At 46.1% G+C, this 13,942-nt stretch overlaps 1 protein-coding gene across 2 annotated transcripts in view; it reads right to left on the minus strand.

The window, feature by feature from the left end:
* The window catches only part of EI24 (EI24 autophagy associated transmembrane protein), a 36,854-nt gene extending 23,271 nt beyond the window's left edge, over positions 1–13,583 (minus strand). The window contains exon 1 of one of the 2 annotated variants that reach the window (XM_074936899.1): positions 8,708–8,813. The gene's annotated coding sequence lies outside the window, so the exon portion shown is untranslated. Of the gene's footprint in view, positions 1–8,707; positions 8,814–13,424 lie in introns of those variants that run through there. The other variant, XM_074936898.1, reaches the window with a different exon arrangement.
* Positions 13,584–13,942: the final 359 nt, after the last annotated feature.

Below are 13,942 nucleotides of genomic sequence, written 5' to 3' on the forward strand. Positions count from 1 at the left end.
AAAATGCAGCTGCCTATCTGCTTACAACACAAGTCACCATGAGCACATCACCCCAGTACTCTGCTCTCTGCGATGGATCTCATCAAACAACTGTCCAATTCAAGGTATCTGTCCTGATATACAAAGCTCTCCATGGGATTAGCTTCTACCTATTCAACAGATTACTTCTTAAAAGCTGTGGCTACGGTTGCAGATTTGTCACAGTGGTGAAAATGTCACAGATACCATGACTTCTCCATTTGTCCATGACTTCCATATGGGAAGGTTCTAGGTGGGTCACCCCAACAACCTCTTCTCTACACCAGGTTGGGTGGGGGTGTTAGAGAGCTAGCTCACGCTACACTCACCCCAAGCTGCAGTTCCTGAGACCCATGGGGTTGGGCCCAGCTCCCTGCTCCAGGCATTGCAACCTGGCGCATGGGATCGCAGCACCCCTCTGTAATGACAGAGCAGTGGCCAGGCCAAATTTGAGTGAATGGCACTGTGACCTTTTTCTCAGGTCGCAATGCCATTCACTCAAATTTAACCCGTTGCCCCGGGGTGGCCAAGCCAAACCTGAGCGGAGCTGTGAGCCGATGTGCCAGGTCACAATGCCTGGGACACAGGAGCCGCTGCTGCCCGTGCCCAGGGTGACCACAGGATAGGCTCGCTCTCAACCCACAGGCCCAGCCCGGTGGGACAGGAGCTACCACTGAGGGAGGGCCCCCAAACCAATGGCCTCCCCTCCTCACTGGGGTGGGATTAGGGTTGTGGTGCCGGGGTGCAAGGTACTGTTGAGGGCAGTGACAGCAGTGAAGAAGGATGCTGGCCTATCATCTTAATGAGACACAGTTGAATTTCATTTGTACTGCTTTACAAAAAAAAAAAATCACAAAAGCTATGACTTTTACTAAATTAACCGTGATTGCTCCATCATTTTTAATAAAAAATGCCATAGAAAATCTGCAGCCCTAGGTATGGTCCCACCTGAAGAACAAAACTGTTGACCAATAGGGAAAAATGCATGAGTGGGAAGACAAATCTTTCACAACAGAAGGTCCTAGACTCTGAAACCACTCTCGCAAGAGAGAAGAATGACCATGGGCCTGAGTACATCAAAACTCCTAGATTTCCTATATGCATCTCCAAAGTGGCAAAAAGGAAAGTTATATAAAGATTAACAAGCCCCTAAACAAGAAACCATATGCAATGACAGGTGAGAAAGTATTCAGGCCGAGGTGAACAGTGAAACAGCAGGACAAAACCCAGGTCAGAACAGGGGATGCATTTAACAAGCAGAGTTCAAATTAGGTTCATGACTTGTTTTGCAAATGTTTTGGAAATACAAGCTTCTCCTTGCTCCAGGGCTAAGGACCCTTTACACAGAAAGACCTAGTGTAGTCTACTTCAAAGAAATAAGTACTGCACGAGGTAAAGGGCATGCCAGAGGAAACAGACAGTGACTTAGGGCTTTGACTACATTAGGGATTTGTGCACTGTCACTGGTGTACATTGATGTAGCTACACCATAACAAAACCCAACATGTGTGTGCTGCACCATTGTAAAGAGGAGCTTGCACCAGTAAGACTTAGCCTTACTTTAAATATTCTTTCGTGTATTCTGTAACTTCGTAACACAAGAGGTCACCACATCATAGTCTTTACTGTTATATTTTAGCTGAGATGTGTTGTGAATTTTTTATGTTTTCTTCTTTTAAAGAAAGCAGATTTATTGATTTTCAAGACTAATTGGTATGGTTCTATGGTATTTTGACAAAAATAATCCTGAGTGACAACTTATTAGTGTTACGGAGTGGCAAAGGTGCTAGTACTGGCTGCGATGCCATCCTGGCTTCATCGGTTTCTCTAGAATTTAAGCTTTTAAGTTTTTTCTGGTTAGGAACAAAACCCTTCTGGTTAGGAACAAAACACTTCACATACACAACTAACACAGTGTCTGCAGACAGTCTAAAATAGCAGATCTGAAGTCTAATAGTGATAAGTTAAATGTCAACATTGTTAACTATTTAACTGCTGAACATTTTAACTCTAAATATTAAGATATTCTGAATCTGTGGACAAATCTGAGTACTACAATTATTCTCCAAAAACTCTGTTTGAGACAGACTGTAAATTCCTTGGTACAGTTGTGTTTTACAGAACACTACTGGCAACTAAACAACAATTTGTCAACCTATTCCAGCATGATGCACAACTTTTCACGTTCTTCTTCCTGCAGGAGCATACAAATGTATAGCCATAGAAGTGAATCATTTAATTTCTACAATAACTGAAGAGTTATAAATACCCAGTTTCAGGATTAGTATCAATAAGCAACAGCCTTCTTCAGCAGACACTGACGTCAGTCAATGATCTAAACCCTGACCTTCACACACATTCTGTTTTGCAGTTTTATATCTACTGTATTCAAATCAGACATTGTGCTGATCAAAGCAAGGCCCTTTGGGTGTGTCCTTATCTCTAAACACCAAAACTCAGTGGCCAAAACTAACCCGGGAATGGTATTTGTTGTAAGAGCACAGAAGGTGGCAAAACAGATGGGCCATAAGATGGAGTGGAGTCTAAGAGAGGTAGGCCAGAACCTAAGCAAAGAGGATGATATCTGCTAGTATTAAACATTTAACTGGATATAGAGATCTGAAAAGAATACTTCATCTGTGAAATAGCCCAGTATAAAAACAAGAGATCTCAGAATGAGCATGCAGGATGAAAGGACAGTTATGAAACACTTAAGAGTCAGTAAGACAGAAATTACCAAGTAACTTGGGAGTCAAACATTTTCACAATTTGAAAAGAGCTCTCTCTCCATTTCTTCCTCCAGTAGTATACACACACAAGTTAAAGGGAAAGTATGTCAGACACATTTTATTCCATACATGTATCCAGTGAAATCTTCCTCTATGAGATTTTCCCACTCAATTTCTAAAAAGGAAACACACTGGATTTCTGACCTATGTCAAATAGAAACCCATATTGTTTACAGTCCTACATTGGCCTTCCATGGCGAAAGAATCACTAGTGTTGCAATTTTGAGACGAGCCTTCTGCCTCCAGCCGTAGGCTCAGGATGATGATCAGCAGATGACTCTAGTTTCTATGTGCATGTGTCCACAGAAAGTGGTTTATGATAACCCACAAAAAGCTCAAATCAGAAACATGTTTCTATACTAAAAATATTCTCCCTGCAAGTCCTATGCTATCACTAGTTTATTATAAGGGATGTGTGGCCCAGTGGACTGCCTGGATTGGGAGTCAAAGGACCTGGGTTCTATTCCCAGCTCTGTCACTATCCAGCTGTGTAATCTTCATCCTCTCTGCATCACATGTAACATGGGGACAATGATAACCTTCTTTGTAAAGAATTTTGAAATCTACAGATGAAAAGCACAACATAAAAGGATACCTATTATTATTGTAGGGTCTCACAACTTCTGTGCTTTTAGCATTTCGCCATCAAATTTTGATCCTTCAGCTTCTCTTAAAGTGTCAAAAAAGCATTTGTCCAGCATGTGGATCACTACCTAAATGCTTCAACACATTTGTCCTCAATCACAAGAACCAGAACACAGTTCAAAATGACTAGTAAACTCTCCTCAGAGTCCAGGTCTGGAATAGCAGAGGGTGCCGCAGGCTGGGATAGACGTTCAGAAGCAGAACTATATAAAGTAACCCTGCACAGAACCAGCCTGGCTCGTGACTACCTCTAAACCCATGTTATTAGTCCCTCAATTTTGTGAGCCCTAAGTTAACTCACAAATGGACACAGTCAACTTGAAATCAATCTTTTACAAATTCTAAGTAGTTTTTGATCCCACAGCTGACGCTGACAATTTCTGTGGGTTTGAAGTTACATTTTTCTATTTTTAAAAATCTCCCCCCCCCCACATCTTGCTGTATGAAAGATTCATACAAACAGAGGAGACAGAAAAGTTTACAATGCACACAATCATCAAACTGACAAAGGGAGAAGAAAAAGTGTTTTCTCTGATCTCTTTCAGTGATCGCAACCTTCTGTGTAAAAAATGTTCAGGAAGACTTGTAATTTTTTTTTTTTTTTTTAAAGTGCCAATGGTTGGGTAAGCCCCCACCCCTCAGCAGCTAGAACATGTCTCCCACCAGCCTAGGGGTTACAGTCTGAAGCAGCAGCCAGAGGGAGAGGGAACCTGGGGCTGGGCACTCCACCGCTTCTGACTCAGGGCCCTCTTGAGTACTGGAAGGATGCTGTTCACTACCTGCAATCTGGCTAACACACTTCTCTGGGTCTCTTTCTACCAATTTGTTCCTCCTCAAGGCACATCAAGGCTTTCAGTTATCCTGTGCAATGGGAGCCACCGGATGCAGCGTCCCTCCTGGTGATGCATCCTCCCGGTGTAGTCCCTCCAAGTTGTGAGAACAGGTCCACCTCCCTCTGCTCTCTGCCCCACTGCACTGCCTCTTTTTAAACCCCTCCTCCGACTGGAGCATGCCCAGCAGGCCCACCGGGGAAGGGCTTCTTGGGCCCAGAGTTGTTCCTGTATTCCCATTCCATAGTGGGAGGCTAATCCACCCCATCACAGTGCCCTTCTAAATTAATCAATATCAGGGTGGATAAAAATCAATGATTAAAAAAAATAAATAAATAAAAAATTGGACTTTTTGATAAATTGCTTTTTGAGGAAAAAACCTATCTAAAGATAGTTTTAATTAAGGTACATTATAGCTCAAAGATATCTCATCATGGAATAGGGATTATAAATTATAATTCTATAATATGAGACAATATATTCATGTAATGTTTAAGAAGTTTTGTAAATGAGTTCCAATAGTTCATGGATTAGGGACCCAATCTTATGGGGCTCCAGGGGCTTCCGTATAGATAATTTAGGTTAATATTTCTATCTACCCAAAGGGACCCAGTGCTCAGTCTAGATAGAAGATACCATCAGAGATGCTTAGTTTTGCAGTTCTCAAACTGTGGATTTGTGTCTCCAGAGATAACATGTTTGTAAACAGCAAAAATGTTTTTAAATAATATATACAGGTGAGAAATAAACCTCAACCCTACTGTCTCTCTGCAAATCTATGTACACAGAGTCAGTCCCTTACCTCTCTCTAAAAGTGCAAAGTTTCAAAAAGTTCAATGAATAGAAGGTTGTTGGGGGCGGAATAGATCTGGACAAGGAGATAAATGTGAGAAGGGAGGGACAGGTAGTAGAAACAAAAGTGAAACTGTTTGAGCAGCATATTCCAGAAGTCTTGAGGTCTTTCTGAGTGTAGTCTTCATTGATTTGAGATCTACCATACCATTCTCTCACTAGAAGGGAAAACCTAGAATGGCAGCAGGCCATAAAAGAGACCCAGTTTGTGAATAAGAACCATTCAAGAAATATATGTTCGCTGATGATGTTTTAAAGAAAATCACACCAGTGAACTGGTGGAAGTCACTTAAGCACTTGGATTCAGAGACTGTTGAAGTGATAATCTCACTTTTAACAGCAGTAGCTTCTTCTGCCAGTGTAGAGAGAATATTTTCTTCCTTTGGACTAATTCATTCCAAACTGAGAACTCGTTTGGGACCTGAAATAGCAGGAAAGCTGGTTTTTCTTTCTCAGATTATGAACAAACAGGAAAATGAAGGTGAAGACGACTGATTTAGCTGCAGAAGCCAATATTTTAAGTTTCTCAAGTTGATCTGGCTGACATCGTCAATTTAATTTTTGTTTTATTTTGTTTTGAATTTCATTTAACTATTTTAGTTAAAAACAATTTTAACAAAAACAAACCTGATTTTAAAAAACTTGAATGTTTACATTCAAAAATTCATATGCTTGTTTTGTTAATGATATGTTTGCTGTTGAAGAAAAAAAATCCAGAATACATAACATTTTTTTTAGTTAAATAAAACAATTTAAATGTCTGTCTGGTGATGTTCTCCTCCTAATACAGCCTGACAAGAAAATCCTCCAAATATTAATGATTAACCTGTTGAATTGGAGATAGTTCACCTCCCAATGACTTCATAAATATCTGCTTCAATTACCTTTGGTAAATGAAATAACCAAACCATCATTCATTTTCTGATACAGCTGTAAAACTAATCTGAAAAGTTTTCAAAATAAATCACTTAAAAATATAGAGTGTGTACCTTCTAAAAATGAAACTTATATCTATCTCTGAGTTGTGAAGAATATGTATTAAGGTTATAACAACCAACAAGAATGCACTTTTATGTAAAAATAACTATCACGGCTACCACTCTAAAACCTGTCACTTTTATGTAGAAATCCATGATTAAATCAAGTCTTCCTGACTAGCGATTTAAATCATGATTTAAATCAACTTGATTGAAATCAAATCCACCCTGATCAATATGCAAATTATATTTCATTACTGTGGTTTCTTTAGAATGCAAAGCTTTAGCACAGATTTTTAAGTTGTCACCCCAAAATTGGGCCCTAGTTCTGCAATCAAATCCACATGGATGCACTCCGGAGACTCTGCAGAGCCCCATTCTGCACATTCTTACTTCACTCTGCCTGGTCTACATTTAAAACATAGGTCAAAACAGCTACATCACCCAGGGGGTGTGAAAAATCCACACCCTTGAGTAATATAGCTATGCCAACCTAGCTTTTAAGTGTATATGCAGCCGATGAAAGAACGCTTCATTGACCCAGTTCCTGTAAGCTCGGGAGGTGGAATTCCTGCAATGATGGAAATACTCCTTCCATTTCTGTAGTCTTGTGCCTACACTATGGAGTTACAGTGGCATAGCTACAGCACTGTAGCAATACTGCTGTCGCATAGACATGGCCGTAGTGAAGTCAATGATTATACTAATGCAGTGGTTTCCAACCTTTTTTCATTTGCAGACACTCTGCAGACCCCCAGACGTCTGCGGACCACGGGTTGAAAACCACTGTTCTATGGTAACGACAACCTTTCGCGGACACTTTAGACACAGTCTGTGGACCCCCAGGGGTTCACGCACCACAGGGAGAAAACCACGATACTAATGGATCTGTGTCAGATAAGAACATGAGTCACATTTATTGTTACAAATGAAAGTGGTTTTTTAGCAATTAAGCCAATAGACAGCAGAAGCCCCTTGACTGGGATGGGCCAAAGGACAGAATCGTCCCAGTTAAGAGAGAAGTCCATGAATAAAGTCTAACAGAATTTAAGTGGGAAAAATTCTGGGCTGAATAAATGTCCAGGAATAAAAGGGATGATGGCTGTGCTGGAAGAGCAGAGTTCTTCTCTTCACCTTCTCGCACCAGCTGAACACTTCCTCAGCAAGTGGCATGTTTCCAGTTCCAGTCACGATCATTAAGCCAAGTCAGTTCCCTAACAAATGTTCTTAGAAAGGGCTACCCCAGGCTACTGACCCCCTACAAAGCAGCTGCTCCTGCTGGATTCAGCCAGTTCAGCACATCCCTAAAAAACAGACACACCACACACCCTCAATTCAGTGTGTCCCTATAAAGCTGCTTCCCCTTCCCCTGTATATCCAGGTAGACAATACCACCCCCCACTCCGTAATGAGGGATTCTTCTCCCCCCCTGCTCTCCTGTGGCGAAAGGACCCACTCAGTGGCTCAGGGCCCCTCTCCCTACAGAATCAGGGGTAGCACCCAACAGAGGGAGACAAGGCAGGTCAGATGAGGGAGAGCAAGGAGTTTCGTGTCACCCCAGAGAGAGGACGCTGGGGAGGGAGCCCTATACCAAGACTGGGGTGAAGACAAAGGAGATCACAGAATCCTAGACTATCAGGGTTGGAAGGGACCTCAGGAGGTCACCTAGTCCAACCCCCTGCTCAAAGCAGGACCAATCCCCACCTAAATCATCCCAGCCAGGGCTTTGTCAAGCCTGACCTTAAAAATATCTAAGGAAGGAGATTCCACCACCTCCCTAGGCAACGCATTCCAGGGCTTCACCACCCTCCTAGTGAAAAAGTTTTTCCTAATATCCGACCTAATAAGATGGGGTACCAGAGGGGGAAAGCATCTGGGCCGGGGCACGCAGGCAGGTGGGGGCAGGGGCCGGGGCAAGGAATGGGTGTCACCCACAGCAACCGGGGCAGGGAAGGCTAGGGTGCCCGGGGGGTCTGAGATCGAGCACCCAGGGCAGAGCGGGGGCCAGAGACCGGGGGGCAGAGCGTGGTGCCGGTGCCCGGGGCAGTGAACGGGCGGCGGGGCGGGGCGGGGTGCTCGGGGCAGGGGAGCGGGACGGGGTGCCCGGGGGGCAGAACGGGGTGCCGGGGGTGTCTGGGACAGAGCACCCAGCGGAGGGCGGGACAGGGTGCCCGGGGGGCAGGGAGCGGGGCGGCGGGTGCCCGGGGGGCAGGGAGCGGGGCTCTCACGGGACGGGGGAGCGGGCGGTGGGGCGGGGTGCCCGGGGCGGGGTGGGGGAGCGGGGCGGGGTGCCCGGGGGGCTGGGAACGGGACGAGGTGTCCGGGGCGGGGGAGCGGGGCAGGGTGCCCGGGGGAGCGGGCGGCGGGTGCCCGGGGGGCTGGGAACGGGACGAGGTGCCCGGGGCGGAGGGTGCCCGGGGGAGGGGGGCAGGGTGCCCGGGGGGCAGAGCGGGGCTCTCACGGGACGGGGGAGCGGGCGGCGGGGCAGGGTGCCCGGGGGGCTGGGAACGGGACGAGGTGCCCGGGGCGGGGGAGCGGGGCGGGGTGCCCGGGGGAGCGGGCGGCGGGGCGGGGGGTGCCCGGGGCCGGGGCTCACCGGAGCGGGCGGGGACGCTCCCGGGGCTCCGCGGCCGACGCTCCGTCCCCCTCTCAGGCCGGACTTCCCAGCCGAGCGCGCCGGCCGGCCGAGACACACTGCGCATGCTCCAGCAGCCTCCTCAGCTTGGCAGCACCCACGGCGGCCGCCAGGGGAGCCCGCGGCGCGGCGCCGGCCTGCGAACGCGCATGCGCGGCCCGTCCCCCTCAGGGGTGCAATGCACGGGCGGCCACAGGGGGCGCGGGAGAGGCGCAGCCCGCAGCGCTCCCTGCTGAAGCAACCTTGGGGCGGGGGGAGCTTGGGCCTGGGCACGTTGCTGGGGCCCGGGGCCTCCCTCCAGCCTGGTGCTGGGGCTGCCCACGGTGGAACACACCCAACAGCTGGGCCTGGCCCGGTGCCCCGCCTGCCAGGCTCCCACCCGCACCACCTCAGAACTCCTGGGTCCTGTCCCAGCCCCCCAGCCCCCTGCCTTGCCAGGACCCCCACCCTCCTGGCCCGTTTCCCCTTCCGTGCGAGGGGGAGAACAGGGACCCGTCTCACAGCTGGGTTCTCGTTTGGTCTGTCCTCCTATTCGTGGAGATGGGCCCAGTTTCTCACTCCCGTCTTGCACCAGATAACTTTTGCTGACTTCAGTGCAGCTGCTCCTGATTGATGATGATGGTACAACTCCCAGGAGAACCAGGCCCAGGGTCTTTACATTTTAGGAGCTCTTCTGATCCTGCCACTTATTCCCCACCTGAAGACGTGAAACCCACTGCCGTGACATCAGACACGTTTCCCCAGCCTTTCATTGTGGTCCTCTAGAGAGGATTATGCCTTGGTCTTCACTGCAAAGAATAGGCATGTTTTTACATTAAGATAAAAAGAAAAGGAGGACTTGTGGCACCTTAGAGACTAACAAATTTATTAGAGCATAAGCTTTCGTGAGCTACAGCTCACTTCATCGAATGCATCCGATGCTCAAATAAATTGGTTAGTCTCTAAGGTGCCACAAGTCCTCCTTTTCTTTTTGCGAATACAGACTAACACGGCTGCTACTCTGAAACCTGTCATTAAGATAGTTACTGCAATGTAAAATCCTAGAGGAGACAAGGCACAGGTAGTTTTTACCTCGATGTAGCTTGTTGGAGTCAACCCTCTAATCCCAAACTGGGGTTAACTTTGACTAGCTACACTGATGAGCTAAGGATAAAAGACAGGGAAGGAAAATTCAGTAAATGACACAAGCAGAACTGTCTGTTATTTGAACATGTACCTGTTTCCCACAAAGTGGCAGTCTGTGTCTCTGAGTGAAAATGAGCCCTGTGTTTCTGCTCCTACGGGCAAAGAGACCATGCCCTATGTACCGCCTCCTCCTACGATGGCTTTAGAGCAGATGAGCCAATTTGTATGCATGCCAGCAGTTCTACATACAACACCCTCCCCTTCCAGCTGTTAATGCACCATAATATTAATTAGTGTGGGGGAGGGTTGTGACAGCTTTAGGAAGAATATCGTTACATTACAAATCACTCACTTATTGAGGGTGGGGCTAAATCTCTGTGAAGAGTAAGGAGAAGCGGAGGGATGGACAGGGTGTATGACACAAATGAGCATCAGTACAACAGATGGTTCTTCCTCTTAACTGAATAATAACTGTGCTCTGGGTAATAAACATCTCAGGATGTCTGCCCAGGATGTAGTCATTTACCTTGTAAACAGGAAGTATCCTGCAATTATCTCATTGTAACAACAAGCCAATGCTCTGGACTAGTCAGAGCATTCTGAAGCCAATGAGCGTGGAGTAACTGTGTGAGGGGACATCACCCCACATCCTTCCCTTCTCCAGAGCTTAGAATAGCAACTAGTTAAACAAGTGCATTACTCAGTTAACACAGTTCTATGTTTCTCAGTTATCTCAGGGTACGTCTACACTACAGCGGTGACACCAGCACAGCTATGGTGATGCAGCTGTGCCACTGTAGCGCCACAGCGTTAATACTTCCTGCATAAACAGACGGGGGGTTTCCATTGCTGGAGTTTAGCTGCCTCTCTGGGAGGCAATAGCTAGGTTGACAGAAGAATTCTTCCGTCAACCTAACCACGTATTCGATGGGGGTTAGATTGACCTAACTACGTTGCACCAGGAGCAAAATTTTTCATAGCCCTGAGCGATGTAGCTAGATCGATCTAATTTTTAAGTGTATATTAGGCCTCAGAGTTATTCCTTAGGAGAGATCTCCTCATCTTATAATAGGAGATATGCTAACCCTCGGCATTTGGTAGGGCAGGGCCGAGCTGACCCTACAAGCATTGATTCAGGAGGTGAAGACAGGATTAGTGGCCTCTGCACACCAAAAACCAACAAAAATTCTTATTGCAAACAAACCTACCCACCCCAGCACAGCAACCTTCCTCCATCTACATATTCATCCTTGCGGCCCCTTTTTCTGCTCAGCCATTGGCAGCAGGCTCCTCCAGCTGCCAGACAGGGAGCTCAGATCCTTCACACTAGCTATAGTGCTGTTATAAAAGGATTCTGGGCCACGTTCCGAGAATCCTAGTACCTGCTGCAAAGTGAACTCCAACAGAAATTCTCCTGAAGTGTGGCAGGAAGTGTACTGAAGGAAAATAAATGTTTGGGACCAGCCGACTGGAGAGTAACCACACCAGCCCTGGGTGCTAATCTGCTATCACCTTTGGAGTTTTTCATGCTTAGCCCATCCCTAAGCCTTTTCCTGTCGTGTGGGCATGTTCCTTAAAAAGATAGATACATTTTTTAATTCTTCTGGCACATTCACAACAGTTCAGAAATCTTAGCTAATGCACCTTCCCCAGAACAATCGTTCTGGTCACTTTCCCCTATTAAAGCAACAAGCAAAAAATAATAATACTTAACAATCATTCAAGAGAAAATACACCCCAGTCCCTGAGCTGCCAATATCAAACTACAGCCTGCAGAATGAAACAAGCTGATTTCTACGAGGTACCTTCCATCAGATCTCTTAATCTTTTCAACATCAAATATGTATCAGTGGCCTGCAAGGCCCTGACCATGCAATTGGATCTGCAGAGTCAGGCCCCTATGCCTCCATAGAGCCCCACTGAAGTATACTGGTTTCTGCACAGAGACAGTAGCCCACCTGCATGGAGGCGAGTGCAGGATTGGGGCCAAATGAGCACCAAATGACCAAAATTCATTAGAAGTCATTTTGATTTTTACTTCCCACTTCAGGAGACAGGTGGCCAAGAAATTGAAGCACCAATACACAACATATGATGATTTATAAGTAGCACTTTCAACAGTCCCTTCTGCGTCCAGCCCACTTTCAAACTATTATGAAGTCTGGGCTGGCTATCTTCCCTTGAAAATGTGGTTACCGGTTTTACACCTTTAGAGAGAAAATTAAGATAGCAATACAGGTTCTTTTGTTTTTTCAAGTTTGGTCTCGGGTTCCTTCAGTCCAAGCACAAGACCAAGGTCAAGTTCAAAGTTGATGTCAGAATTTGGGTGAGCAAAATTCAATGACTATTCAGTTTGCTGTCGCTTCCTCATTCAAAAGCCCATTCACAACTTAGTTGACTGCCTTACAACTAACAACCACCCCAAACTTCCAGCAATTAGCATATATATCTCACCCTGCAAATAGATTTCCTTGTAGCATGCAGAGATGGTTAGATACCATGGTGGTGAGCATGGTATAAAATGAACTAAAAAGCTCCATCCCCTTCACATATGTCTCTAATCACAGTTTTTCCCCCTGACAACATTTTATCGAGATTTACAAATAATTCAGTTTTATCAGCCGAGCAGTAAGTGGGAAGGCACAGTCACTCTTTGGTAGGACTGTAGCTATTAAGAGTTCAGTAAACTAGACTGAATGAATGGCTTGTCAACCAGATATACAGTTAATATCTAAATTAGGATCCCTACCTGCTGTATGCTTTTATTAGTACCATGTAGGAAGAAAAGACCTTAAAGATCATACCATCTGACAGACACTGGCCAACAGATTATTAAATATGGTAGGGCACAACTCCTGCCTGTTCAGGGAGAAAGGTATTAAGGTCCTCCCTGACACACACTCCCAGACAGAAAGCGCTGCATTGTCCAACCTGGCACACAGAGACCCAAATTGTGGCTCATGTTCAGGGTTCCTAGAAATCCATTTGCCACAGAAAAACATGCAATTAGCGTTTTTACAGAGAATCTTTAGTTTTTATATTTTGTGAAAAAATAAAAACATATAGAGCAGAACCCCGTTTATCTGAGCCTCCGATATCCAGCTCTCCATATTGACCAAACCAGGGCTGACAGCCCAAGACCCGCCGCCCAGAGCTGAAGCTCTCCGGATTATCCAAATTTTTGATTATCCAATCCGGCCCCCGTCCTAATTAGATCAGATAAATGGAGTTCCCCTGTGTTGTGGCTAGGGAAACTAAAGTTCAGCATTTCATTTTAATCGTGGGAAAAGGCAGATTTTTATGTTTTTTTATCAGAAAATTTGGGGGAGGGGAAGTTAATCACGGGAAACAAGGATCCCTGCTCATGTTCCACCCAGCACCCACCTGCATGCAGAGGGAAGAGTCCCCTACCATATTTCCAACACACAGGCATGTGCCCTTGCTCTGCCTTACACGCAACCTGGCTATTTTGTCCCCATCAGAGTCCCAATGTTTTCAGCACCCAGAACCAGCCCTGTACACTCTGCCTCCCTCTCTCCAGGCTGTGACTTACCTCCTGGGGCTCCCCAGCTGGCCTTCACTGGGGTCTCCACGCCTGTCAGTGTGTTAAGTGCTGGGATTAATTCCTTGTACAGGTCCAAAACAAAGCAGCTCCCCTGTCCCAGGCCCTGGACTTCTCTGCACAGAGCATGTCTTTCAGGAGCACACTGGGAAGTGTAGTTCTTAACCTCTCCTGCAATGTAAGAACAGAAATAATATGAGTCTGCTACCGAGCAAGATGGATACGCAGAGCTGTCTGGGCAATGTAGTTCTCAAGGGTCTCGATGCCAGGCTCTTTCGCAGCATCCTCTGAGTTTCTGGGAAATGGAGTTTAATGTCTAATTAATAATGACTGATGCTATTTTTAAACCCCAGATGTCCTCATACCACCCCCTCCCCCCGTGTTGCAACACACTTGAAGGGCAAAGGCAACTTAAATTTGTGCCAAACATTTATAAAAGCTAAGACCAGTAGCTATGTTTGTACATTTTTTTTCAATTCCAAAGGAAACAGCTGGTTTTAAACAAATGA

The sequence above is a fragment of the Natator depressus genome, chromosome 22, assembly GCF_965152275.1.
Source record: "Natator depressus isolate rNatDep1 chromosome 22, rNatDep2.hap1, whole genome shotgun sequence".
Taxonomy (NCBI): domain Eukaryota; kingdom Metazoa; phylum Chordata; order Testudines; family Cheloniidae; genus Natator; species Natator depressus.